Raw genomic sequence first — 27,448 nt, forward strand, 5'->3', positions numbered from 1 at the left:
AAAAGCCAATCCACCTAGAAATAGTTTGTTTTGACACAGGCTTGCCCTGTGAACTTAAAGCAAAAGAAACAAGTAACTGCTGAGACTGCCTAAAATCTTTAGTCCTGCTCAAATAATAACGCAATTGCCTGTGTACATCTAAAGTGTGCAAAATCTTTTCCCTTTATTTTGAGGATCTGCAAAAACGTAGGCAAATGAATAGTTTGGTTTAAAGCCACACTAGAAACCACCTTAGGCATAAAGGAAGGATTAGTACGTAATGATACCCTGTCCTTATGGAAAATCAAAAGGGCTCTACTGCCATAAGGGCCTGCAACTCAGACACCCTTCTTGCAGAAGTAATAGCCAACAGAAAAGCAGTCTTCCATGACAAATATTTCAATTCAGCAGTAGCTGCAGGCTCAAAAGGTTGTAGAGTAAGTTTTTCCAACACAAAATTGAGATCCCAAGCAGGAGTAGGAGCTCTACGTGGGGGTCTTATATTCTTTGCCCCTCTAAGAAACTGCTTGAACAAAGGATGCGAAAACAAAGGTGGGTCACAATCATAGTGAGCTGAAATTGCTGCAGCATGAATCTTTATGGAAGAGAAAGACAAACCTTTGTCCAATAATTCAGTAAGATATTGAAGAGCCACACTCAAATTAGGCTCTGAAATCTCCAAATTCTTTGCTGTACTCCAAAATAAAAATCTCTTCCATTTTTCTGTACACTCTCCTAGTACTAGGCCTTCTAGCTTCCATAATCACATTTAAAACTTGTTGAGGAAGCTGAGACCTACCATGCCTCAACACAGAATATGCCAAGCTGTGAGATGAAGAGATGGAAGCTTGACATTGAGCAGATGACCGTCCTTCTGAGATAACAGATGAGGAATCAGAGGTAAAGGCCATGGAGGCTTCTTTACAAGACTCCTTAGAAGTGGGTACCAGTGTTGCCGAGGCCAATCTGGAGCTATCAAAATCATCCTTGGCCTGTCCTGTCTGACCTTTAGTAATACCTTTGGAAGAAGAGGTAGAGGTGGAAAGGCATAGACATGAAGGTTTTTCCAACTGAAAGACAGAGCATCCACTTTCCAAGCTGTGTGATGAAACCCCTTTGTGCAATACTTTGGCAGCTGGTGGTTTAGTGGAGAAGCGAACAGATCTATGTCTGGAGTTCCCCATGACACTGTCAATTTCTGAAATACATGAAGATCCAGTTTCCACTCGTGGGGATCCATGATTTGTCTGCTTAATACATCTGCTAGGGAGTTCTGTGCTCCTGGCAGAAACCTTGCCTGAAGAGTCAGTTGCAGGCTTAACGCAGTCTCCCATAGAATCATTGCTTGCCTGCATAGAGGATAAGAATGTGTTCCCCTTGCTTGTTGATGTACCACATGACAGTTGTGTTGTCTGTCAGAATCAACACCTGCCCTGGAAGAAGTAACTCCTTGAACGCCATCAATGCAAACTGGACTGCTAACATCTCCTTCATGTTGATATGTAGATGCTGTAGTCTGGCAGGCCACTTGTCTTGTATCCACTTTCCATTTAGATGAGCTCCCAAGCAGTGTCCGAGGCATCTGTCGTTAAAATCTGACTCGCCTCTGGCCGGGTCACAGAGAGTCCCTTGTTTAGGTGACATTCCTGAGCCCACCACAAGAATTCCTTTTGAAGGCAAGGTATTATTTGAATGACAGTGTCCAAATCTTGGCAGTGCTGTGTCCATACATTTTTGAGATACCATTGCAGCTTCCTCATATGCAGTTTGGCAGTGGGAAGCACCAGAATACAAGATGCCATGAACCCTAATGCTTGAAGGACTGTCCTTGCAGTCAGCACGGACTGATGAGATAGTTGATGGAAGTAAAGTGACAGACTCTTTTGTTTGTCCGGGCTTAAAACGGCCATCTGGGCTGCTGTATTCAGTCTCACACCCAGAAAGCACATGTCTTGAGAGGGTACTAGACTGGACTTTATTTCGCTCACAGAATACCCTAGGCATCTTAGCACTGCTATGACATATTCCAGATGCTGTAGAAGGTGTTCCTTTTCTTGAGCCAGAATCAGGCAGTCGTCCAAGTAAGGATAAATTTGAATGCCTTGAAGCCTGAAGTAAGCTATCACTGGAGCCAGAACCTTTGTGAATACTCTGGGTGCAGTAGATAAGCCAAAGGGCAATGCAGAGAACTGATAATGAAAATCTCCAGTTCGAAACCGCAGATACTTTCTGCAACTTAGCCTTATGGGCACATGAAGGTAAGCTTCCTTGAGATCCAAAGTTACCATCCAGTGATCCTTGCCCAGCAGAGGTAACAGTTGCTGTAACGTCAACATCTTGAACTTGGGAATGTCCAGATAAGTGTTGAGGATAGATAAATCCAAAATTGGTCTCCACGTGTTCCCCTTCTTTGGTACTAGGAACAGGCGAGAATAAAATCCAAGCCCCTTTCTGACACAGGGACTGGCTGAATAGCCCCTATCTGGAGTAACTGAGAAACTTGCTTGTGAGCCTCTTTTCTTTGTGGAGGAGGAACATCTGGCATGCCTTTGAAAGGGGCATTGTGTGGAAATAAAATCTGTACCCGTGATGAATGATATCCAGCACCCATCTGTCTTGAGTGATTAAATCCCAATTTTCTTTGAAAAGAGACAATCTTCCTCCCAAAGGAGCTGCCAGACGAGAGTCCACTGGCAGCTGAAAAGGCAGGTCATTGGTTCTGCTTACGAAAGGACTGACCCCTGCCCTCACCAGAAGTCTGAGCAGGTGAACTGTCTGATCTAGGCCTAAACGAACCTTGAGCCCTGCCCCTACCACGTCTAGACCTACCCCTAGACTGGGAACCATAAGCAGGATATGTCCACCCCTTAGCAGGCCAATTTCTACTAAACTTGGAGGCTGCACCTGCAAAATCTTTAACAGTCTGCATAGACTTAGCTTTGTCCTCCATTTTCTTTAAAACTGCTTCCACAGGCGGTCCAAACAACACATCAGACTGTAAAGGAGCATCCAAAATCCTGGTCTTAACATGCTCAGCTAAATTCTGATCCTTCAACCATGCATGTCTGCGAAGAACAGAACTAGTAGCAGCCACCCTCGAGGAGGCCTGGACAGCATCAAAACCACACTGCAAAGAATGCTTACCCACTTGTTCAGACACATGAACCAAATCCAGCAATTCTTTACACTCAATACCTTCCGCCAAAGCATCCACCTTAGATTTCAATTGTGAAAGGAGATAATTCTGATATTTCAGCATATGAAATTGACAATTCAACGCCTCATGGCTAGAGTGGAAGAAGTATATACTTTCTTACCCCACCTATCCAAAGCCCTTGCCTCTTTATCAGAGGGTACAGGATTTTTAACCACAGAAGCTTTAACACCTTTAGGCCCCTGAGAAACAGTTTCTGGGTCCGCCCTGGGACTCTTAAACAAATACTTATGAGCTTGGGCAACCTATAATACCTATCAGGCTTAACAGGAGCAGGAGGCAAGGAATCAGGGTTCAGAGAAGCCTCTGCAAAACATCCTCCACCACATTCAACACAGGAGGAATAGCTAAGGGCCTATGCTGGGGCAAAACAAGAATTCCCTAAGCCTTTTCTGGAGTCAGAGTAATCTTGGCCTTCCCATTTAAAGTGCTCCCTCATGGAGTGAAGAGTCTCTGAAAATGAAAAATCCTCAGGAGGAGAAGCTGAAGGAGTGGAATCATCCACATCAGAATCAGAATAAGTAGGAAACTCTTGCAAGTCTTCCACAGAAGACCCTGAAGCCTGTGAACACTGTTCAAAACTATCAAACTCCTGTTCCACCCTAGGCCTCTTATCAGGTGGGGGCATAGAACCTCTAATCAGAGTAATCAAATCTTCTGCCATTTTAAGCATATGTTTCTTAGGCACAGAGCCGAAATGCTAGGAGAAGCCCCTACAGAAGCTGAACTTGGCCTTCCTCTAAAAGAAGCTTTGGCAACAGAAGGAGAGGCCCTAACTACCTTGGGAAGAGAGGGAAGAACAGTTACCTGAGAAGCCCCTCAGCCTGGCCTACCTCCTGAGAGGGCACATCCTGTAACAGTAAAGTATCTGCCTGAGACTCCATAGAGACTCCAGGCAAAACCGCTGGCTTCCCTGAGCCTTCTAAAGGACCGACGTCCGGGACTGCCGGTTCCTCACCCCTAGACTTCACTGTTTTGTCCTTGCGCTTCTTAGATGAAGCAGGCGGCGGAGCATCCGACGGCATAGTATAATTGCAACGCTTCCCAAACACTAACCTAGCACAATCAAGCCTCCTCTTAATAGTGCGCTTGTTAAATCTAGCACAAGAGCGGCAACCAACAACGCCGTGCTCAGGCCCTAAACAAGGTATACACAATGTATGATAATCCCTATGCGGTATCTGCTTCCCACAAGAAATACAGTTATTCACTTTTTCTGACATCCGGTTAAATACTGAGGCAAGAAAAACCAAAATGTTCTAACGGGTTACTTAGCCAACTCTGTATTCGGTCTGAAACTCCGGTTTCGGAAAATCTCAGAACGCCAACCTGCACTCGCAAAATTGCTTCTGCATCGGACCATGCGGCAAAAAAGACTGAGGAAATGACGTCGGTCATGCGCATTAGTACCCTGACGTACTGACGTCAGTCTAAGGCGCCATGACCGACGTCAGCCTTATACTCTGGTATTCGGGCCGACTGGGACGCGGACTACACCCAATTGTCAGGACTGCAGCAAGGGAAGACGAAGAACATTCTACTTGGGCATCCTTCACCATTATCTTCAGTTCTCTCTTTCCTTCACCATTATCTTCAGTTCTCTCTTTCCTGTTCTACTGTCAAGACTCCCTAAATCCCTTCTGTTACCAATCACTCATAAACCCTCCCTAGGCCCATTTAGTTCTACGCCCACATTCATCACCTCTCCTTCCAGTATATTCTTACTTGACTCCTGAATTCCCTTTTGAAAACTTGATTCTTCCCTACCGCCCAACATTGGCAACATTTGCCTAATCTTAGTATTATGTCACATCATCTCCCTCTCTCATGCTAGTCTGTATCCTCTTCCACACGTCCCTCTCAAACTGTATCCTCCACACCCCTCCCCCTCACACACACTGAGCACCACACTTTTACACTTCTCCTCTCCCCTCAAAGTATCCATTTGCTTCTAACTTGTGCTTCCTGTCCTGCATCATACATCTTATCAACCTGTCACTATAGCCTAAAATAATCTATAATTTTAAGACAGAACCGATATTACACAGATTCCTATTTTGCTAGACAGACATACTATTTGTTTTGCATGCTTTACAGTACAAATACAATACTAAGTACATTATATTACTTTGTACTTGCTTTTCCAGGGCTGAGTCTGAAGATGGTAGACAATCAATGCTCTATTCTTGTTAACAAATCCCTCCACAACCCCTCGCCCCCTTCATTTTTGGACACGAGATTGGGGTGTCACTTCAACAGCGACAATCATCTAGAACCAAGGGTTACACTAGCAGCTAACAAAATGACAAATTAAATTTCAGAACATCTTGTCTATGTCTATATTTGCAAACCTTATTTTTAAACGTTTGCATGAGCCGTCCCTTCTGTCCAAATGACAACTCCAGAGTTCTACCATCAATTTATCTACTCTTCCATGTGGTTTTCCTATATGGGATAGTCTCAAAGTTCTGCTTGACTGCCCTTTTCAGTAACATATAAACTAATACATTCCTAACTACTGATCTTGTACTGCTGTTATGAAAATTATGTACTCTATAAGCTACAGAAAGTTAAACTATTATGGTCTTGATAATTCTTCTCAGAATATGTGCTTAAATTTATCTTTGCCCATATAAAACAGTGCCATATTTTAAAGTGCCAGAAATTAGGAGGAATGAGCTCTCAGCTCTGAAAGGTGAAATATTTTAGAACAAAGCCCCACTATTTCAATCACTAGAGCTGCACTACCAACTATATGTTCAAAAAAACTGATTATGGTCAACCGGAATATTCCAATAATAAATCTCAAAGTGGGTAATCATTCTAAGACATTACTGGAGTTTCTAAGACACCACGAGACTAACTATATACCTTAAAAATGATCCTGCAAAACAATAAAAATGTTCCCATTCACATTAACTACCCAACTTGCTGTCATTAGTATACGAAGCTAGAAATAAGTTGTGTACAAGCAACTGGGCGCTCAAAACTGAACTTTTGTTTACTGGTGGTATTTGTATATCACAATCAAAGGAAATGGCATCTCCTCTTTACTTCCTTATGTACTGACCAATTTTGAAGCCATCTGACAATATATGGAACTCTGCAAGTCCAATTGTGTCATGTACTTAATCCAGAAATCAAAGAAGGGAATAGCAAGTTACCTTGACTATATACATGGTGTATAAACAGCAAATCACTAACATGGTTCTGCATCAGTGACCATCGGATAAAATGGAGATGAGTTACAGCTACTGCTCCATCTTCCTCCACTTCTAATAGAATACTAACTCCCTTTTCCAAAATATCTGGACCTCTCCAGTCCAGACATCGTAAATATTGGCCAGAATTCTTAAATAGTTAACCAAACACTCTACACAGGGTTTGTACACAGCCTAAACCACATACTACAGACAAAACAATTCACATATAGATTGCCGACTAGTGCCTACATCTACCACAGCATGCCTAGATCATTCCAAATATTCATTTCAGTTTGGATGACTGGGGAGGTCCACTGGGCTCAGGGAGCCCATTTTCAGTGGAGGCCCAGGGAGAAAAGCTCCACATTACACAGTATAATTCACAGTTACGAGCAAAGCAAAGAAATACAACTAAATATCTATGTGTTACACAGTGCATTCACAGTTACAATAAAAGTAAAGAAAACACAATTAAATATCATTTTGTGTCGGAGAACAAATTCTTTGGTTACATAGTGTCAAAATATTTAGGATGGTATTTATATAGTGTAGGTACAGGATAATCATAGCAAAGAAATCATGGTTACAGTTTTATTTTAACCTAATGAACAGGAATAAGTTCCGTGATAAGGCATCTGAAATTTAGGGAGGCAGAGGAAACCAAGATGTGAGGGTGAAAAGATTAAGAAGAGAAAGAGCAAAAGGTGGTAGAGGTTATTTGTGGGTTGTACAGTTGCGAGTTTACATTATTTACAATTAAGTTAGGTTAGGAGGTTTATGCTCAGAGGTGGACAAAAGTTTAAGGGGAGGAAAAAGTATTAGGTTATGTGGGGAGAGAACAGGTGCATTTCCTGTTAGAAGAAAGGTAGGAGTGTAGCAGAGTTTTAAAGCTTTCAGAAGTCCTTAGAGAGGATGGCAGAGAATTCCATTTTTTAGCTAATGAAAAGGATAGCAGAAGCTGACCAGCAAGACAAATTGGGTTTGCAGACAGTGATTAGGTTTTGGTGGGTTCGGAGGGGTGTATGGTTGGAGAATATTGTTTAGAGCTGGGAACTTAGTAGTCTGTAGTTATTTGGAGACAGTCTAGATGGTTGGGGAGTTCATGCCAGTTAAACTGGCATGAGGAGAATTTGGCTTTGGTGGCAAATTTAGAAATCTTATTAGAACAGACTTCCAGTTTAGAGGAGAGAGAGGCAGAGAGATTTGTTAAAAGAGAAGCGCCATATAAGAGTGAGGGGAGTAGGTAAGTAGTGGCAAGAGTTTGTCTGGTGGGAGGGGAAAGAAAGTGGATGTTTCTGTATAGCATACCAAGTTTAACATGAGTTTTCTTCACGTTTTGCTGGATGAGTGTGTTGAATTTTAGGTGTTAATCAATAGTTACCCCAAGAAATTTAGCGAAAGGAACAACCTCTAAAGAAGCATTGTTGTGGCTATTAATTTGGAAAGAATTTTTATCAAGAGAGGAGGCTTTTGAAGGAGAGAACAGTATTTTGGATTTGTTGGCATTTAGTGAGAGGTGGTTTTGGAGCATCCATTTTTCAGTGGAGGAGAATGCAGTTTGGGTTATTTGTAGCTCAGAGAGGTTGGAAGCGCAGCAGACAAAGTTCAATGGTCTACATATTGTACAATTTTGGTATATTAATAAAGATGTCGAACAGCATTGTACCAAGTATTGATCCCGGAGGTACCCCAGTGAGGGTAGGAAGGAAGAGGTGCCTTTCCCCCATTTCACGGCTCGAGACCTGTCAGAGAGGTAGCTTGAGAACCAGGATAAATTCTCCTCTGAGAGATGGAGGCTAGAAAGGTGGTTTAAGAGGTGGGTGTGGGAGATGGTATCGAATGCTTTGGACAGAAAGAACTGTAGAGACAATTTTACCAGAGCCACGGGCAAGATTTACTATGTCTAAGAATGAGAGTGTGATAGTACTATGGCCAGGTTGGAAGCAGTGTTGCGTTGGAGTAATTAGTTGAGGATTGGCTAGGAATGGCATAAGCTGTAGGTGGACGCATTTCTCTAGGGGTTTTGAGATTGGGGAAAGGATAGCTATACGGCTGAAATAAGAGATGCTATTTGTTTTTGCCTCCCTTATGGAGAGGTAGGATAAAAGGCAGCATGCCATAAATTTGGTCACACAAGATTCCTGCATGGATCTGTTGATTAAGATGCTGATTGGAAGAACAATACTGTCTGCAGCTATTTTTAGGAAGGAAGATGGAATATTATCAGAGGCATTGGAGCATGGTTTTAATTTAGAGAGAGTAATCTTTTTATGTGGTAGGTAGAGATGGGTTTAAGTTCAAATACTGGGGGAGGTATTGGAGGCAGAGGATTGTGTAGGGGGTGTGGAAGATTGGATAGGTCGGTGTTAGGGAAGCTCTTGGTCAGTTCAGCTATGGAGTTGGTAAAGGAAGAGTTGAATAAGGAGGCTATTTCAGAATCAGATTTGCTGGAGTCAGGACAAGGGTTATTTTTGGTGCCTGGTTTGAAACAGAATTAAATTGAGTTCCAGAAATGTTTGAGGTTGCTTGATTAGTTGGACTGGAGTTTAAATATAGTATGACTTATCCCCGATTTGTTTTTTAAACAAGGTTGCAAAGTTATATATAAAGAGTTTCTGGCTGCTTATTTTGGTGTTATGTTTTCCAGGATTTATCCCTTTGTAGCACAAGTTTTATGCATCTTTGGTTAGCCAAGGGACGGTCTTGGTTTTTACCCTTCTTATTCTTGGTGGAGCTAGGGAGTTGAGGATGCTTAAGAAGGTTGAGCTGAAGAATTCTACCGTTGTCAAGTGGTAGAGTTTTAGGGAGTTCCAGTTGGTTTGTTTTAGGACGTCAGAGAAGGTTGTGGGGTTAAAGTTTGTGAGGTTACGAGTGTGGGTATATTGGTGTAGGTGAGGAGAGGAGAGAGAGTAGCTCTGTGGATGAAAGATGGCAAGTGGTCACCTATAGGGTCAGGAACAGTGCCAGGGTTGATGACTTTGTTAGGGTCAGATACTAGGATCCGGTCTAGAGCTGTACCTGGGGGGGTTTGTTTTGTTGAGTCTGGTGATAGAGTTAAGTCGGGTATAGTTATATAAAATTGATGGATTTGGGTTGTTGATTTTATTCCAGTCGATATTTACATCTCCAAGTATGAAGGTCTCTAGCTCAATATTGGTGGAGGTCCAGAGGAGAATTTCTTCAAGAGTGGAGATATCACATATGGATGTAAAGGGCAATGATACATAAGCTTTTATGGTTATTTAGTTTTAGTAGGCCCTTACTAGTTCTGCATTGTTGAATGGAGGGATAGGATTAGGGTAGGAAGATATGGACAACAAGTTAGAGTAGATTAAGGCTACCCTACCCCCTTTTCTATTTAAGCGGTCATGCCTCAGGGCTTTGAACCCGGATGGCAGGATTTCAGAATCACAAATATGGGGTTTTAACCAAGTTTCAGAGATGGCTACAATATCGGATAGGTTATGATTAAGCCAAGCATGAAAGTGGGTTACTTTGTTTTTTAGAATTTGGGCATTCATTGTGAAGAATTTGAGGTATTTGTGGTTAGTTTTATTGCTTGTAACAGTAGGGTTGTGACTGGAGGAAGTATTTGGTCCAGGGTTTGGATGCATGTCCCCTGCTAAGCACAGGTAGTTGAGGAAGGGTAGTGACATTTTTGATTTGGTCTTTAATAATTGTGGACAGTAAGGAATTAAGTTTAGGTTTGTGGTATGTAGGTGGGAGGGGGACAAGCTTTAATTTGAAGTAGTGGAAGAGGTTGGGTTGAACTAGGGAGGCAAATACATTGTGGAACAAACTCTACAACAGAAGAAAGAAACTGTTGCAAGAGTAAAATCCCATGACTGGAGGAACTCCCTGGTCAACCTCGGTAAGAAGCGGAAATCCCTCAAAATCCTCCAAAGCTAGTACGAAAACAAAATTGCCACTGACTCTAAAGACAACCACAAAGCATTCTATAGCTATGTCAAGAATCTAAATGGGAACACTCAGATCTGCTCCGAGTTACAGCATAATGGCACTAAATATACAGAACCAACTGATATTGCCAACATCCTAGCAGATAGGTTCAGTGCTAACTTTACCCCCCTCTCACCCCCTAGAGGGCCCATCTCTATACTGGAAGAACGCAAAGTTCCTATAAATCACGGCTGCACAGGTATAAAAAAAAAAAAAAAAAAAAACACACACACAACACACTCTCCAAAGCCAAGAACACAGCATCCATGGGACCTGACAATATCCCAAGCTGCGTTCTACACGAACTACAGAATGAACTGACACCCTACCCAAGTACCATGTTCAATCATAGCCTCACCTCAGGCTTTGTACCCACTGAATGGCGCACCGCGACAGTTATCCCACTCCACAAAGGGGGAGCCACGACGGACCCCAGGAACTACCGCCCCATTAGCCTGACGAGCCTGGTCTGCAAGGCCATGGAACGTATCATCATGGAACTCAAACAAAGACATTGGTAATATCCAAACTCTGGACCCTACTCAGTTTGGATTTGTAAAAGGCAGATCCTGTCTCCTAAACCTGATTGGTGACTGCTTCAAAGAAGTCAAAGCTATAGACAAGGGTAAAATGGTTCACACAGCTTATCTAGATCTCGCCAAGGCTTTCAACACCATTCCCCACTCTGGAATTATAGATAAGCTCACTAAACTAGGTATAAATCCCTATGTCACAAGATGGGTTGCCAACTGGCTCACGGACAGAACCCACACTGTAGCGGATTCCAAATCCGACATCAGACCAGTGACAAGTGGAGTACCACAGGGTTCAGTCCTGGGTCCTCTCCTGTTTGGTATCTACTTCTCTGAAGTGCAGGCCAACACAGAACGTCTTTGGCTAACAAAGTTTGCAGATGACTGCAAACTAGGAGCCATAATCGAAACTCCTAACGATGTGGACAAACTACAAAAGGGCCTCACTGAGACAGATACCTCGTGTCAAAGCCATGGCCTGAAGCTCAATGCCAAAAAGTGTATTATCATCCTCTTTGGTAAAAACTCTGTACCCATGAACTACCACATAGCTGGTAGTCTACTTAATACCGAAAATGTGATGACACCTTGGGACACAGGTGGGCAGTAATCTCTCCTTTGATAATCACATCGCCACAGTGGTCAAGAAATCCTTCTAAATGGCTCATCTCATCATAAAAGGATTCTCATCCAGAAAAAAAAAAAAAAAAAAAAAAAAAAAAAAAAAAAAGGTCATTGTTCCCCTCTACTCATCAAATATTAGACCCATTATAGAGTACAACGCCCCTTTTGGTATGTACCTCACAAGACATCAACAACTGGAAAGACCACAGAAATACCTCACAAAGAGGATTACTGACCTCAAACAGATGCCCTATGCAGACAGTCTCAAAAAACAACAGCTTTACTCCATCGCATATCGCCTACTCAGGGGCGATCTCTGCCTAACATACAAAGCTATGTCAAACCCAGTGCTGTTGGACATGCTCCACTTAAAGAAATACCAATCCCTCAGAGCTACACGCTCTAGGGACCTTAACCTTGTCACCACAATAAACAGAACATGTTGGAGGGATAGATTCCTGTCCCAGAGACTTCCCATACCCTGGAACAGGCTACCTATGTCAAACAGAGCTCCTCATTAGCACTCCAAGAAAAATCTTTTTGATTGGATGGGAAATTCACCCCGGGGATCACTTCTGTGGCTCTGCTCGACAGGGGCACAGGAAAATAATTTTCTTGGGTGGCGAAAGCCAGGGTACATTTTTTGGCTAGGTTTGTATGGGCCCTAGGGCCGATAGCCTAGTACCTACCTATGAACCTATAAATGTTTTATAGTGGGATGAGGAGGAGGGGATGGATAGGAAGGAGGGGTGGAGTTGGTTAGACGAGTAGGAGAAAGCATGGTATAAAGGAAGAATAGAAAGTAGATAAATGGTGTGAGAAATGTTTGAGCTAGTAGACAAGTCATGGTCCTGGTGTGTGTGTGCTTTAGTGGCATGAATGTATGGGGCAGATAGGAAAGTATAATATGAGACAGACAAGGAGTTTATAGGGACTGAGTGGGGCTGGAGTGGTTGTGATTGGGAGATGGAGTTGAAGAGGGAGGGGTTAGAGAGGATCGGTTGACTGTGTGACAAGAGTGACTGCAGTAGTCCACAATTCAAATGGTGCAACTAGAGAGAGAGTACAGTCATCAATGATACAACAAATTTATGGTAATCCAACAGAATGGCCACTGAAAAATGAACCAAGTCCCAAAATGGTCAGAAAATTCATATCAATGTACATTAGATAGCAGGAGCAACACACAGACTGCAAACGCGTCACGGTAGTAAACTCCATTTTGATGTATGCTGCCACAGACTCAAACCTTAATACAGGTAACAGTCAAAAGAAACCTACTATCAAAACCTTCACATCTCAGCTACACAGCAATATATGACAGCCAGATGAACTGGAGCCCTTCCAACCAAGAAAATGTTCATCTGTGAAGTAATCAAGCAAAGCTAATCTATTCCACAGTGAGGGCTAGAGAGACAACAGCCTTCAGGCAATGTAGGGTGTGTGCATGTGTTGGGGGAGGGGGGAGAAGAAATATACAAGGAAAATGTCATGCATCACTGCAGGCAGTTATGTACAGTAGACGCACAACTATCAATATCAGCAGCACTATGCTAGCTATAAATTCCACTGCATTTATGACACAGCCATCCAAGATAACAGCAGTACACCACAGGTTCATAGGTAGGTACTAGGCTATTGGCCCTAGGGCCTATATAAGCCTAGCCAAAAAGGTACCCTGGCTTTTGCCACCCAAGAAAATTATTTCCCTGTGCCCTTGTCAAGCAGAGCCACAGAGATGATCCTTGGGGGGGGGGGGATTTCCTATTTCCCACCCAATCACCTAGATTTTTCTTGAAGAGCGCTAATGAAGAGCTTTGTTTGGTTTGATATAGATAGGTAGTTTGATCCAGAGTATGGAAGTCTCTGGGACAGGAATCTATCCCTCCAGCATGTTCTGTCATTGTAGTGACAAGGTTTAGGTCCCTAGAGAGTGTGTAGCTTGGAGGGATATGAGTAGGTGATATGATGGAGTAAAGCTGGAGCTTTTTTGAGACAGTCTGCGTAGGCCATCTGCTTGAGGCCCGTAATCCTATGCAGCCTTTTCAGTTGTTGTAGAGGTCTTGTAAGGCATATACCAAAAGGGGCGTTGTACTCTATAATGGGCCTAATGAGTGACGTGTAGAGGGAAACAATGACCTCATCATAAAAGGTTTCTCATCCAGGAAAAGAGGTGTGCCACATAGAAGGATTTCCTGACTACTGTGGCGATGTGATCAAAGGAGAGACTACTGTCCACTTGTGCCCCAAGGTCTCATCACACTTTCGGTGTTAAGACTACCACCTATGTGGTAGCTCATGGGTACAGAGTTTTTACTAAAGGCGATGACAATGCACTTGACATGGAGTTTGAGGCCATGGCTTTGACACCAGGCATCTGTCTCAGTGAGGCCCTTTTGTAAGATGTCCACATCATTAGGAGTTTTGATTACGGCTCCTAGTTTGCAGTTATTTGCACACTTCGTTATCCAAAGACCTTCTGTGTTAGCCTGTACTTCAGAAAAGTAGATACCAAACAGGAGAGACCCAGGACTGAACCCTGTGGTACTCCACTTGTCTGAAGTCACCATTTAAACTTTCAACTGTTGTCTGAATGCAAGTACAGAATAACTATTAATCCAAATAAGATTTAGTTCGGTTCTCAACAATACCAGCTACCAACACAACCCTACTGATGCCATCCACATAAAACAACAATAAGGCTCTTTGCAAAACCAACCTAGTAAATGACAACAGTGGGAGCCAAAGTTACTGGTGTCAAAATAAACATGCCCCCTGCAACAAAACAGTCCAACAAAGCTTGCATTGCCTCAAAGTTTACGGCAAGAGAAACAGAGAAAGAAATCTACCACGTTGAATCAGTGACGCATCTTTTCAACACACAAATGAGGCACAGCTACAGAAAGCATGTCCCAAATGCTTCCATAATATAAAGGCTTAACACACTCCTTATGCAACACCCCAGCACAGATATAGTTTAATACCATCACATATCCTCCTCTGCAAGGAGCATATTTTATATTTATATACACTAGTAGCTCTATTCAGAAGGCAACTGTGTAGTACTACTCAAAAATTGACTTCACTGACCAGCTATAGTACAGAACCTGCTCCAAATCTAAAATCGGGACAGCATACTACACTCTATAGTGCTTTCTTAAGACTTTTTGCACTACCGAGTTCCTGATGGAATTCCATTGTAGGTTCATAGGTGTCTACTATGCTAACTACCAAAAAGGCCTCTAAGCGCAGCCATGTATCCCAAATCTCTGACAAGTTCAGTTATTGTCAAGTGTAAGCAGGGGCTTAGGAGGTAAAACATTTACAAGCAGTGGCCTGAGAGATGAACCATTTACACGCTACCTGTGTCCAGTAGAGACACAGGTGCAAAACCAGGGGTGAATTTCCTGTTCCCCATTCAACTGTCAAAAATTACACGAACTGGGTTAGGAAAGAACTCTGCTTCACAAAGCTGAGGAGCCTGTCCCAGAAGGGGTAGTCTCTGGGATATATATCCATCTTTCTAGCAGGTCCTATTTAAATCCCAAGTAAAATTTCAAATCTTTAGAATGGGTAATTCTGGTGTGGTTTGTTTTGCAGACATTCAGTAGGTTCAAGATCGCCACTCAACAGCGTGTAAGAGACAGAATACAGGGATGGGGCCTTGAGGTGGCCTGCATAGGACAGGTTACTTATGCCTCATATTCTTTTAGGTGAGGAACCTATGTGGAAATTCTAATTGTTGGATATGGTTACATATCCAGGCACTGTACTCTAGGATAGGTCTGATGAATGCCAAATACAGTGGAACAATACCTCCTTGGACCTAGACGCCATATCTTTGTTTATAAGTTGCACGTCATAGAATGGATTTCCTCCCATCTTTAGGCACATGATGTTCAAACACTAGATTATTATCCATGTGTGTTCCCAAGTCCCTGACTACTGGGTCTACTCAAGGGCATGTTGTCAATATGACTTGCCAGGGATTGATTACTTCCCAAAGAATACTTTTACCCATTTCTTGGCATTTACTTTGTCCATGGCTCTGACAGTTGTTGGTCTGGTGTCAGCACTTCCTGGAGAACATTTGTGTTGGTGGGTGATTCAAGACCGCTCCTTATTTGCAATCATCTGCAAATTTAATCAGCCAGAGGCCACTCACATTGGCCTTTACTTCAGAAAAGTAAAATGCCAAAAATAAGCAGTCCCAGGACAAATCCCTGAGGGTCTCTATTTGTGACTGGCCTCTTTGTAGAAGTGGACTCCCCAGTTCTAACTTCCTGGGTCCTGTGAGCCAGCTGACTATCCACTAGGTGACATACGGGTTTGTACTTAACCTCTTAAGTTTGTCAACAATGTTTGAGAGAGAGGTGGTGTGTCAAACACCTCAAACAGCTCAAAGTACGCCCTCAACCATTGCCTTGGTGACCTTCTCAAAGTCGTCCCACCAAGTTCAGTAGGCATGACCTGCCCTTGATTAAACCAAACTGGGTTGGGTCCAATATCTGGAGATTTCCTGTGTCATTATTTATCATTTCCATGATAGTTCTTTCCATGACTTTGTATAAAAAAAGACATGAAACTTATGGATCTGTAGATGGCCTACCCTTGTGCAGAGGGATGATTGTTGCTATTCTCCATTCATAAGGTATGAAGCCCATTTTGAAGGCTACAGTTAAACAGCAATTCCAGACAGCCTGACAGATCACATTTCACAGTACTTTCCTGGGATATAGTCTGGACCCACTGATGTGGTGTTCATGGCCTTAGAGAAAGCATTAAGGACCTGCTCTAGTAATGGCAGGGGGAGCTATATTTGATGCAATTTCCTGAAGAAAGATTGAAGGGCGACAGGGGTAAGTTGGAGCTGAATTTGTCAGCCAGTAGATCTGCTACATCTTCTGACTCACTATAGGTGGCTTCATTTACAATGAGCTCTGCACACAATTGTTTAATGTCTTTGAGGTTGCGGACGTAGCTAATTAATGCCTGGAGGTTGACCTTGGTCTGGGAGGCCAAATTTGGGTTTGGTAGACTTTATTTGCACCAGAGTTACTTGTTTAGTTTAGCGAGTGCACTTTTATCCTGATGAGTGCTATACCTTCGAAGTTTTACAAGGATTTTCATCCTGTTACACAGCCTATTAATGTTGTGATCCCACCAGGGTGGCTTGTTTTTCGCATTAGTTCTGTACTTCTGGTGGGCACAGCGGCCCCTATGCAGCTACTAACATGCTTGAATGGTGTTTCTTTGAACAGTCCTGCATAGGTAGCAGTGTTCTGGGTTTACGGAGGCTTGAAATTTTGCCAGGTTAACACTTAACAGTAGGAAGTTAGACTTGGGGTAGTTCCTGAATATTCACGGGTTAGCTGGGGTGCCAGGTTTTATTTTTACTTCAAAGGAGATCATTTTGTGGGTTTGACCTTACCAGAGGAGACATCACACTAGGAGGTGCTCAGTCAGCACTCTCCCATATCCGTGAGGACCACATACAGGATGACTGCACCCCTGGGCTGGTGTGCTATACTACTAAGGAATTCCTTGCTTGGTAGCACAAATAATGTACGTGTACAGCTTTATTATTTTTTCTACTAGAATACTGCTTCACAAGAAACACAACTACAAAACCATATTTTGTAATACTTTGAAAATTCAGTGCTTTGCCAACAACTGCGATATTAACTTTTTGATTGCATTGTTTTTGCTTTTATTTAAGCCCAAATCCTGAAAAGAAAAACACATACCCAATTAGCAAATATATCTAAATACATACAAACATGTATGCAGTAGGTCAGCTCTGCATCAGTGGGTAAAAATCTGAAGAGAGGTGCATTCATTCTTAGGAAATGAACTTGACAGTGGACAAAATACCATGCTCAACCCCTTTACACGACTGCTCACAACACAACTCCATTGGCCTGTCAAAACTAATAACTTGACCTTTTTTTTTTTTGTCTAGCTCAAATTATCCAGTAACTAGTTCCTCTTAAAATTAAAGGCATCTTTAATAAAGATTTCATTACATACAGGATTACTACACGCCTTCTAGACTTGACTGATGTTATTACTTTTTATCTGCAGTTTGATTTTTTAGTTTACAAAAGGTTACACACTCAGCACAACTTCTCATCCCAAAGTATATTTCCTCTCAACAAAATGTTCCCTACATTGCCAAAAGCAATAAAATGAGACAAATGTGCATTCTGTGTGTCATCTAAATGGTTACCCCAGCACATAAAATGTTAGTTTTGGATGAAATCCCAAGTCACCTTATTTGGGAATCTCAAGTTTTCAGGAATTTATCTCCTACATATAATTGCCCATAAACATGAAAAACAAACAAACCCAGAGCCTTTTGAAAAATATATACAAAAAGAAACATGGACATGGGAGAGAGAGATCTGCTATGGTACAACATTTATGCAAAAGCGAGGCGAACTAATCAGCACAAAAAAGCAGACCCAAAAGAGACAGAAATACAGTCAAAGGCATCCAGATATGGAAAACTTCACAGTACAATAAAAGTAAAAAGGGGGACGTAGAAAAGAGGATTAGTAAGGCACAGATAACCAAAAAGAAACTGAAGTTACAGATTATCTGAGAAGTTGAGAAGTAAAGGATTTAGTGAGGAGAATCCAACACAGGCAATGTCCTAGCAAAATGGAATTATGGATCTGTGAATTAAGAAACAGGTGGAAGAGAAGAAGGCATCTAAAGAAGACTGCAACATGATAATATTCTGAAGTTTCCTATAAAAGACCAGTATGAAAGTCAAGCTTAAGTTTCACAACCAGGAATGGAGCAGGAAACTGTGGCAACTCTGACATAGTTAATGTGGTGTGATGGGCTACTGGTTCCTATATGAAGGGACAACAGATGGATCAGGGTGCATCTGAGGAGGATATGTCACAGGAGGATTTTTTTGGAACTTTCACTGAATTACTTACAGGAAAAGTAAAGAAGATTCTATCAACCAAGAAGAAAATGATAGAAGTGAAGACTAGCTTGAGTTAATGGAGATGGGTATATATTAAAACACAAGATACATAACTGCAAGAAGAATGAACCTAGTAATCAAGTTTAGTAAGGAAAAGTCATGACATATCAGAAAGAAACAACATACAACTGTGCAGCTAAACTAATAACAGATAAAGTATTACCATAAAAGCATACATTAACAAAAGAAAAGGACGGATACATGTACAATACCACCATATCACAATATAGAAATCTATAAAGCAAAGAGTATCATTTTTGAAGAATATACAAGAGGATATTTAAAAAATACTAAGATAGAAGTGCCAAGAGCAATGCACAATATCAATACAGACCAAGGTTTATCATATACTATTGCCAATAATAAAACTAAATATCAACACAGGCAAAAAAAAAAAAAAAAAAAAAAAAAAAAACAGAAGGAATACAGACAAATATAAAGGAAAAGGATAAAAAAGTATTTCATTAATGACCCAAAAAGAATTGGGAAACAAAAGGAACAACCACCACAAAAACAAAGTAGGTACATTCTGGATAAGTATTTATGAAGACTCTGCAGAGCATAACGATTATGCTGAATGGATGGAACAATTAAAAGAAACAGTATGAAGCTCCAATGCAAAGGATAAGAAATGGGATGGGGGAGTGGCCAGAAAAGAATGAAAAAAAAAAAAAAAAAGCTAACTGGAAAACCCCAGGTCCAGGTGCAGTACCCAACGTCTGGTTAAAAGCATCAACATCTTTACACAAAGATTTAGCCCACAGAAAGAATTACTTGTATGTGCATTGTGAAGATTGGGGGAAGATGGGTGAAGGCTGCCAGCCTAGTCAAATAGAATTATGTATCAAATACTATCATTTGTGAGTGTGTGTATATATGTATGTATATATATATATATATATATATATATATATATATATATATATATATATATATAGATCTATAGATCTATAGATCTATATATATATATATACACACACACACACATACATTATATATATATATATATATATATATATATATATATATATATATACACACACACACATACATTATATATATATATATATATATATATATATATATATATATATATATATATATATATATATATATACACACACACACACACATATACACACACACATACATATACATATATATATATATATATATATATATATATATATATATATATATAAAATATATAAAAAAACATGTAAAATATACAGGCTTGTGTTCTTAAATGAAAGAAAACACTGTAAAATGTGAACTTCGAGATTGTTGCAACATTGCCATCTGCTGTAAGGAAAACTAAGCCAAGCAATTCAAACGTGCTTTGAAGTTAAAATTATCTAAATAATGTGTTCAGTCAGCCACTTCGGAACCACTATTTCTATTGTCTTAACTTAAGGAATAATTGATAGTGTACATGTGAAATATCTTAATGTTGTAGTTTCCTGAGCAGGTGTTTGGTTGCTAAATAATGTAACCTTTTTGCCTGGGAACTCCAGACTAAGTGTCAAAATGATGTAGTGTGTATATTGGGAAAAGCTAAGTGTAAAAATAATGTAATCTGGGAGGGCCTAGCAAAGATGTTTGTTAGGGAGTTTAAAAAACTATTGTTCAGAGAGAAACTGAGCATTTTGTTCTTGATACCCCACTTATCAGCACTCTACCTGATGTCTTATGTAAGCAGTGTCTTAGAAGTATGTTTTCTTGTAGTAATAGCTAGGAACTTAGAAAGTTAGACAAGTGTTTTTTCTGTTATATCAGAACTTTCCTACTGTATTGTTTTAAGCTTCTGTGTGATCTCTGAACTCTTAGATATCACCGTGGTGTAGTAGTACTGTCTTGCATTTTATTTATTTATTATGGAATATTTTAATACCTTTTACCAGTGGCTGGTTTGTGTAGAAATAAGTAAAGTACACTGCATATTTATAGAGATTGTTGTAATAAGCCTTAGACTGAATAGTTACATTACCAAATTGCAAAAGAATATTGCACAGTAATTGGACACCCTTTTAAGGGCCTTTGGGTAGCTGATAAGTATTAGCTGGTGGTGGCAGAAATTACTACCGTATAGTCTGTGTAAAGGGGCACAGGTGGAGAATCTGTCTCAGCCTTTCCCAGGAGTGTCTGTGAAGTTGTATAAATACTTCAAAGTGTGTGTGGTGCGCCCGCTGCCTGGGCAGGGACATGAAGCACTGATGGGACAGAGAGGGTACTGGAGGTTAGCTTGCCAGCTAGGCCGAGATCTGGACCCTATAGCTGTGCCAGTGGGGAGTCTTACTGGGGACACGGAGACCAAGGGAGAACCAGCCCCAGACTGACTGATCTCTGTGTGCACTTAAGGGAAATTGTACTTTATTGTGTGTACTTGTTATCCTTTCCTCTTATACGAGATGCCCTTCCTGGTGTTAGTGGTGAGGACTGAGGCTCCTTGATTGCTGGGCCAGGGCACGGTTGTCACACGTATCCTGGACAGACATTAATCTGGTCAACAGGAAAACCTACACACCTCCTCAAAAGTAAACTTGCAAACCATCTAAGTACTACAGATCAACAACTTGCCTTCTGACAATAAATAAACTTTAGAATTGATACAGACGTAGATTATAGCCATTTACAAAAAACTCAATCATGACAAAAGAACAAAAGGGTAACAATGTCGAATGGAATAAATAATTTGTTGCTAAATAAAACTATAATACACAACTGTAGGAAAGGGAAGAATTCAAGTACGGCATGGTTTGATAAAAAAAATTGCGACATCCCACATGCATGGTTAATGGCATGCTTATAGATGTAATTGATCAACATAGTGTGTATCTTTGTACAATACAGTGATCATAAAACAGGTCATGACAAAGGACATATTAATCTACAGATATAAATTCAAAAGGGGATGTTCCAGAGTATTCTTTGTCACTGCTTCTCTTTTTGTCTTGCTCTTAAACCATCAGCTGTACTCAAGACTATAATTACAACCTGGCTCCCAGAAAACAATACCATTTAAAGATTACTCATTTACTACTTGTGGAGAACTTATTCCCAGCCTTAAATTCTATACTACAAAAACACTCCCCTAAATGGCCCCTGCAATCAAATAACCAAGTTCAACTCACTGTTCAAAAACCAACTAAATCAGCTCGGTATTCTCAACTCCATAGCTGAAATATGGAACACTATGCCCATAAGGGTCAGACATCCCTCAAATCCTTAACACACACTTTAAAATCATCTAAAAAATGGATGCCTTTGCTCAGTGCTGTTCTAAACCAGATCAAATAGTGCCTTAATTTGTAACTAATAGCATTACCCTCGTCTTGCTATTATATTTTATACAATTGATAGTGTAAGGTGTACGTAAAAGCAAGAAATTATCACTATACAGTTCCCCAATTTTTGCTCTTTTACTTCTTCCCTATCCAGATCACATCCTTTACTAAGCAGCACACAAGGTTCTATATCCTATCCTTTCACTCTCCTGTAATTCCCCTCCTCTCTGTCCCTCTCCTCTACTATAAGATTCGTATACTAAATACATTAGAGTAAACACATTTAAACTATCAAGCAGAATCATACTGATATGACTCATATAATTGTAAAGACCACTTGTCTCATGTGTATAGTCTGCTTAGTAATAATGTGCAAGTATGTTTCATCTAATAGATGTAAAAATGATGTGCTCGCCATTATTGTACATTCTTTCGTGCATGTGAAAACATTAATTGTGGCAATGTAATACGCTGCCTCTGGAGATTCTCTCACCAAGCCTCCACTGAAAACGGGCAACCACCTAGTCGAGACGTTCCCAGTAAACAAATGTCAAATAAAACTGTTTAAAAATCAAAACAAATACATCACACACAGTGTACACCAAGATTATATATTCAACCCTGTGAAAGAGATATGGACTTCCTCGAAATTGATTAAATGCATAAATCTGCAAATGTGGGTCTGCACACACATCTGCTGGCCTCATCAGATCCAAAAAGTGAATTGTTAAAACTTGAGAAGTAGTCCAAGATAACATATTTGCTTATCTTACCAGAAGCATTTCAATGCCAAGCCGGAATGGAAATCCAATCTTGTGTAACCAAAAATCAGACCATAATTGAATGTGCCAAAAAAATGAAATATAAAAAGAGAAGGACCAAATGAGAAGTAAAGAGACATGGGAAAAGCCAAAAATAGTGATAAGAACAGAGATTGCCTAGAACAACCTTATACTGACCAACATTTGGTGTAACAAAGGTTAAGAAAAGGTGAAAGGCTAACAATGGCAGCCCATAACGGACGTGTAAGTTAGTTTACAAATTCATTACAAATGTGGTTCTATAAATAAGAATTCAGTACAACAGCACATCTTGTTGCTAGGTGTGATGTACACTAAAAGGCACAATAATGTGGCAAGACAGCTGCATTGCAGACTGTGGAAACACTACAATACACAAGTGGATTAGAAGCATTAGAAACAAACCACAAACATTACAGAAAACGAAGTGTGTATCACATGGGAAATGCATTGCCAACAATTCAAAAATAATACACAAGAAAACCAGATACACTAGTCCATGAAAAAAGTCAAAAGCAGCACTGATCAATGCAACTGCTATACCCAGTGATTACAGCATCTTTAAGTACAAACACAGTCATAAAATATCAGGATTTTTAGACAGAAATATGGAAGAAGGATACCAACAGTAGAAGGAACAATGGGTCTAAGAGAAATTGCAGTCATACTTAGATATGCTACCAATACATATAACCCAAACTGGACACGTTATGGGTGTTGATAAGAGCATTCCTGGCCAATATCAAAGACGGTAACAATATTAATTTCATGAACTCTAATCATACCCTGACTTAAAAACCAGGGTTCCTTCTCATCATGGTATTAGCAACCTCAATGTTACGTTACACTTCTTTTGCCCCGAAAGCCCAAACAACATGTGAGGGGGACATCATTCTTTCCAGCTCACCAAAAGCTAAAATGTATAAGTTTATGCATACATAAACAGGATCAGTAAATTCAAAGAAAGTGATCTAATTTAACAGGAACTACTTGCTCTATAGATATGCCAAGTATTACAGTCAGCTGCTAATAACAGCCGATTAGGTAGATAAGGCAGAACTACAGAATTTGACACTTATACCAGACAAGACACTTTACAGTTGAGAAGTTCAAATTCTAAAAACCTAACTTGACAAGTTTGCAGACACTGCAATAAATGGTGCAGGAAGTCTCCTTACGAAATGGGAAGCGCCAAAAATCGAAGAAAAGCACTGAAGACATAACCACCTAGAGGTTTTTCACAATAAGTAATGCACAGTTCACCCACAAAAAATAGCTCAACCCAAAATAAAACTAATTAGAATGAAATGTCATCCTGTGTGTGATGACACAATGCACTATGGGTAAAGAACCTATAGCTGAGAAAGAAGTTTTATGATTACTGCACTACGCAACTTTAGATAGAAAAACTCTTATTTCTACTGCAAAATGACAGTGCTAACACCTGCCTTCTTACTGCATTTTAATCAGAATTGATAGCAGTATGGGCAAATTTACTTGTAGTGATTTCCTTACTTATTTTCATTTATTATGGGACTTTTGACTAGGTATAGAATCCTCTTTCAAATGGGACTCGGGTAAAAGCTCAACTGGTACAACATAATGCTACATACAATGTAAACAAATACAAGTAAATTAAACTTTTGTGACATCTTTGATATGGAAGATGATTAAATGGATTACTTCCAACACATTCTTATACCTTTATCCTAGCAGCCTCTCTTCTACAACGGTATTATTTTACTGTTTTCATACTAGGTCCCCCACTAAAAAGGCCTCCTGCTCAGTGAAAACTCTTCATAAATAAATGTAATTAACATTTATTTATCTACCTACTTGTTCAGTAAAGTTTTTGTATTATTTTTTGGTCACATCACCTACAAAAATGGGTAGCCTCTGCCTGCATCAGTGGCAAAAAGCATTAAAGCAGAGTACAACCCAAGAAACCAGTATTTGACTTGCAGCTCAGGCTCTTGACAACACAGCAGGGTGGAAAGGCAAGTCCATACTGGGAGGGATGGAGCTTCTCCCCTGTTTCACACAGCCACGCTTATGGCATGGCCTTAGCTGGAGATCCAAGGCAAGTCAAAGTGGATAGCAGGTGCCGTGCCAGGAAGCCAGTCTGGACACGGCTACCCAAGACAGTGAAGGCAGCCCCTATAGCTGCATGTAGGGGAGAGTGCATCCATGAACTAAGGGTCAAAGGTGCCTACAGCCATAAATATAGAAAAAGCTCTCATTAACAGGACACCAGCAAGAGCATAAAGCACCATCAGAGGCTGCCCCCCACCCCCCCCGGGCAGTGTACATGCTTAATCAAGGGTAGGCCTAACGGTCAGCACGCACTGGTACAAAACTGCCACCCACCCCACTCAAAAAAAAAAAAAAAAAAAAAGGGAAGAGAGTAGGCTCCTCTCTGCTCTACTTAAACACAATTTGAACAAACAGCCCTGAGTTGGGAGGAAATATCATCCACTCTGTTGAGGAAGAAGACCAGTAGTTTCCTTAAGGTTTCATCTCATCCCGAAACTGATAAAGCAGCCAATTGGCAGATGCAATCAAAGGTTAATCATGTCAAAACTAAGAATTTCCACACACTTATTAAACAGTGGCATTTGCTTAGTTTACATCAACAAATAATTCTGTTCCAACACACTAAATGACTTATTTTAAAGAAAATTTATTTTATTAGAGAACAGAAAAAGAACTGCAGGCACTCTTAAAAGCTGTCAATCACTGGCAGAAAGGCACACAGCTCATCTTCATGGGCCTCTAGCAACTTCTGCCACAGTAAACAATGGTAGCATTTAATCATCTCCCTACCTTAGGGCAGAAAAACTGTCATATTGGTGAACTAATTGAAAACATTCCTCAACACTAACAGGACGTGCTGGAAGGACAAGTATGTGCTCTTCTCTGTCTCCAACCATTTTTTTGATATAAAATGTACCAACGGATGGGAAATTGCAAATTTAACTCTGGTTTGACCCTTATGTCCATAAATGACAGCCTATGTATGCTTGATGCACACAAGCCTATATCAACTATAAAAAAAATCCTTGGGGTATTGACAGCATTATTCTTGGTAAATTTGGGATAAGTCTTGCTAGGCTTAAAATGGCTCATGCCCACACCTCTCAAGTGTACCTTATTATGAGGAACCTATCCCATTTGGGGTCTTAAAAAGTTCATGTTCCTCGAAGTTCCTCAAAGTTCCACATTGAAAGAGCCTGTCACACATTCAGTGTTAGGATTTTTTTTTAAGTGAAATCCATGATAAATAGAAATTGTATTAATTCATTAAAAGGGCCGTTTTTATAAGTAAAACCAGCATGTTTTAACCATCCTATGACCTTCCAAGTTGAAGTTGTTGGTAAGCTGTTAATAAGTGTTCCACATTTTGCCCATTTATTCCACATGATGAAAGCGACTGTTCCTCATTTTGGAGATGAAAAGCTGAGAGCTATGCTTATGCCCATAGCCTAGTAACCACCTATAAACATATGTAATATAATACCTTTTAAGCAACTAACACTGTCGAAAGCCTCAAGAAATTATAAAACCAAACAGCAGACCTTTAAGGGTGTATCAATTAATGAATAACATCTGCTTAATTTTGTTGTCACGTGTGAGTATATAACAATAGCGGAGAGAGACTGTATGACTCTGGAAGATAAACATATGCCCTGCTATAAAAGTAGTTTCTCCCTGTACGCTACATTAGGGTCGGTGTTCATTATCAAATAAAGTAACTTAAAATAATCACTCTAGTATTCGACTGTTAAATAAATCTGACTACTAAAGCACTGTAGCCAACAACAGTAATTAGATAACTCCCGAAGGAAGACTCCGATCAGTTAAAACCCTCGAGTAATTGTAAAACCTACCCTGGTTAATAAAACAACGCACCTGTATCCCGGTGTCTTTCACGCACTGAATACTGTGTGACCGTGGCACTTTATTAACAAACAGGACTGACACACTACAATGCACAAACAATAAATAAAATGCAAAAAGGAGAACAATTTGTTACGGCTCAATTGATGCACTTATCTTATCGATTCAAATTCAAGTTTCACTACTTCCTCATGACGTTTAACTTATCAAACAGGAGAGGTAGTGTATTTATATATATATATATATATATTTATTTATTCTCAAGTCCGCTTCTATCTAATGCCATAACTTAGCGCTACTGCCCAAACATCCAAATTGCAAGCTAAAGGACTGAGTTCACAAAACAGAAATAATTGCGCTTTGACTAGAAAAACTCACCAGATCACTTTTAAACTACTCAAAGCAAAATAAGGCATCCACTTACCCCTCCGATAAATTACGGTATGCTCACAAAACACGAGAAATTCTTACTGCGTAACCCCTTTCGAAATCGGTAATACGTCTTACGTATATAAAATACAACCAAGACTCCGCCGGGGAGCGGACGTTAATAAACGAACACAAATCCACCAAGCGTTTATGGTTCCGGTTCACACAAACTATACACGAGTAAGGTTATAGCATGCATTTGGCTTAAAATGAAGGGCTTCCTGGTATTTACTGGTCTATGTTAACTTTAGGCATATGTATTGAGGAAAGGTTATTTGCTTGGGAGCGGGCACAAAGAATAACCTTTGCGAAATACTTACCACCGAATGTACTAGAATACCGCTATTAACACTTTATATTTTATATGCCCATGGGGCGTGGTCGATACACTGAGTACTTCCAACTGACGTACAATAACGGGGGGAGGTTTTGGGCGGTGCTTAATACTGTGCATCTGGTGATCCACTACACTACCCTTTCGCCGGGTTGTGTGGTGGTCTAATACAAACGCTGTCAACTGTATAT

The 27,448-nt window shown here is 40.4% G+C and overlaps 1 protein-coding gene across 1 annotated transcript in view; it reads right to left on the reverse strand.

The window, feature by feature from the left end:
• Positions 1–27,237, reverse strand: part of LOC122790858 — a 1,163,840-nt gene extending 1,136,603 nt beyond the window's left edge. Inside the window, exon 1 of the mRNA XM_044058512.1 lies at positions 26,919–27,237. The gene's annotated coding sequence lies outside the window, so the exon portion shown is untranslated. The remainder of the gene's footprint in view (positions 1–26,918) is intronic.
• Positions 27,238–27,448: the final 211 nt, after the last annotated feature.

This window comes from Protopterus annectens, chromosome 1.part2 (assembly GCF_019279795.1).
Source record: "Protopterus annectens isolate FY-2018-M chromosome 1.part2, PAN1.0, whole genome shotgun sequence".
Lineage (NCBI taxonomy): Eukaryota > Metazoa > Chordata > Ceratodontiformes > Protopteridae > Protopterus > Protopterus annectens.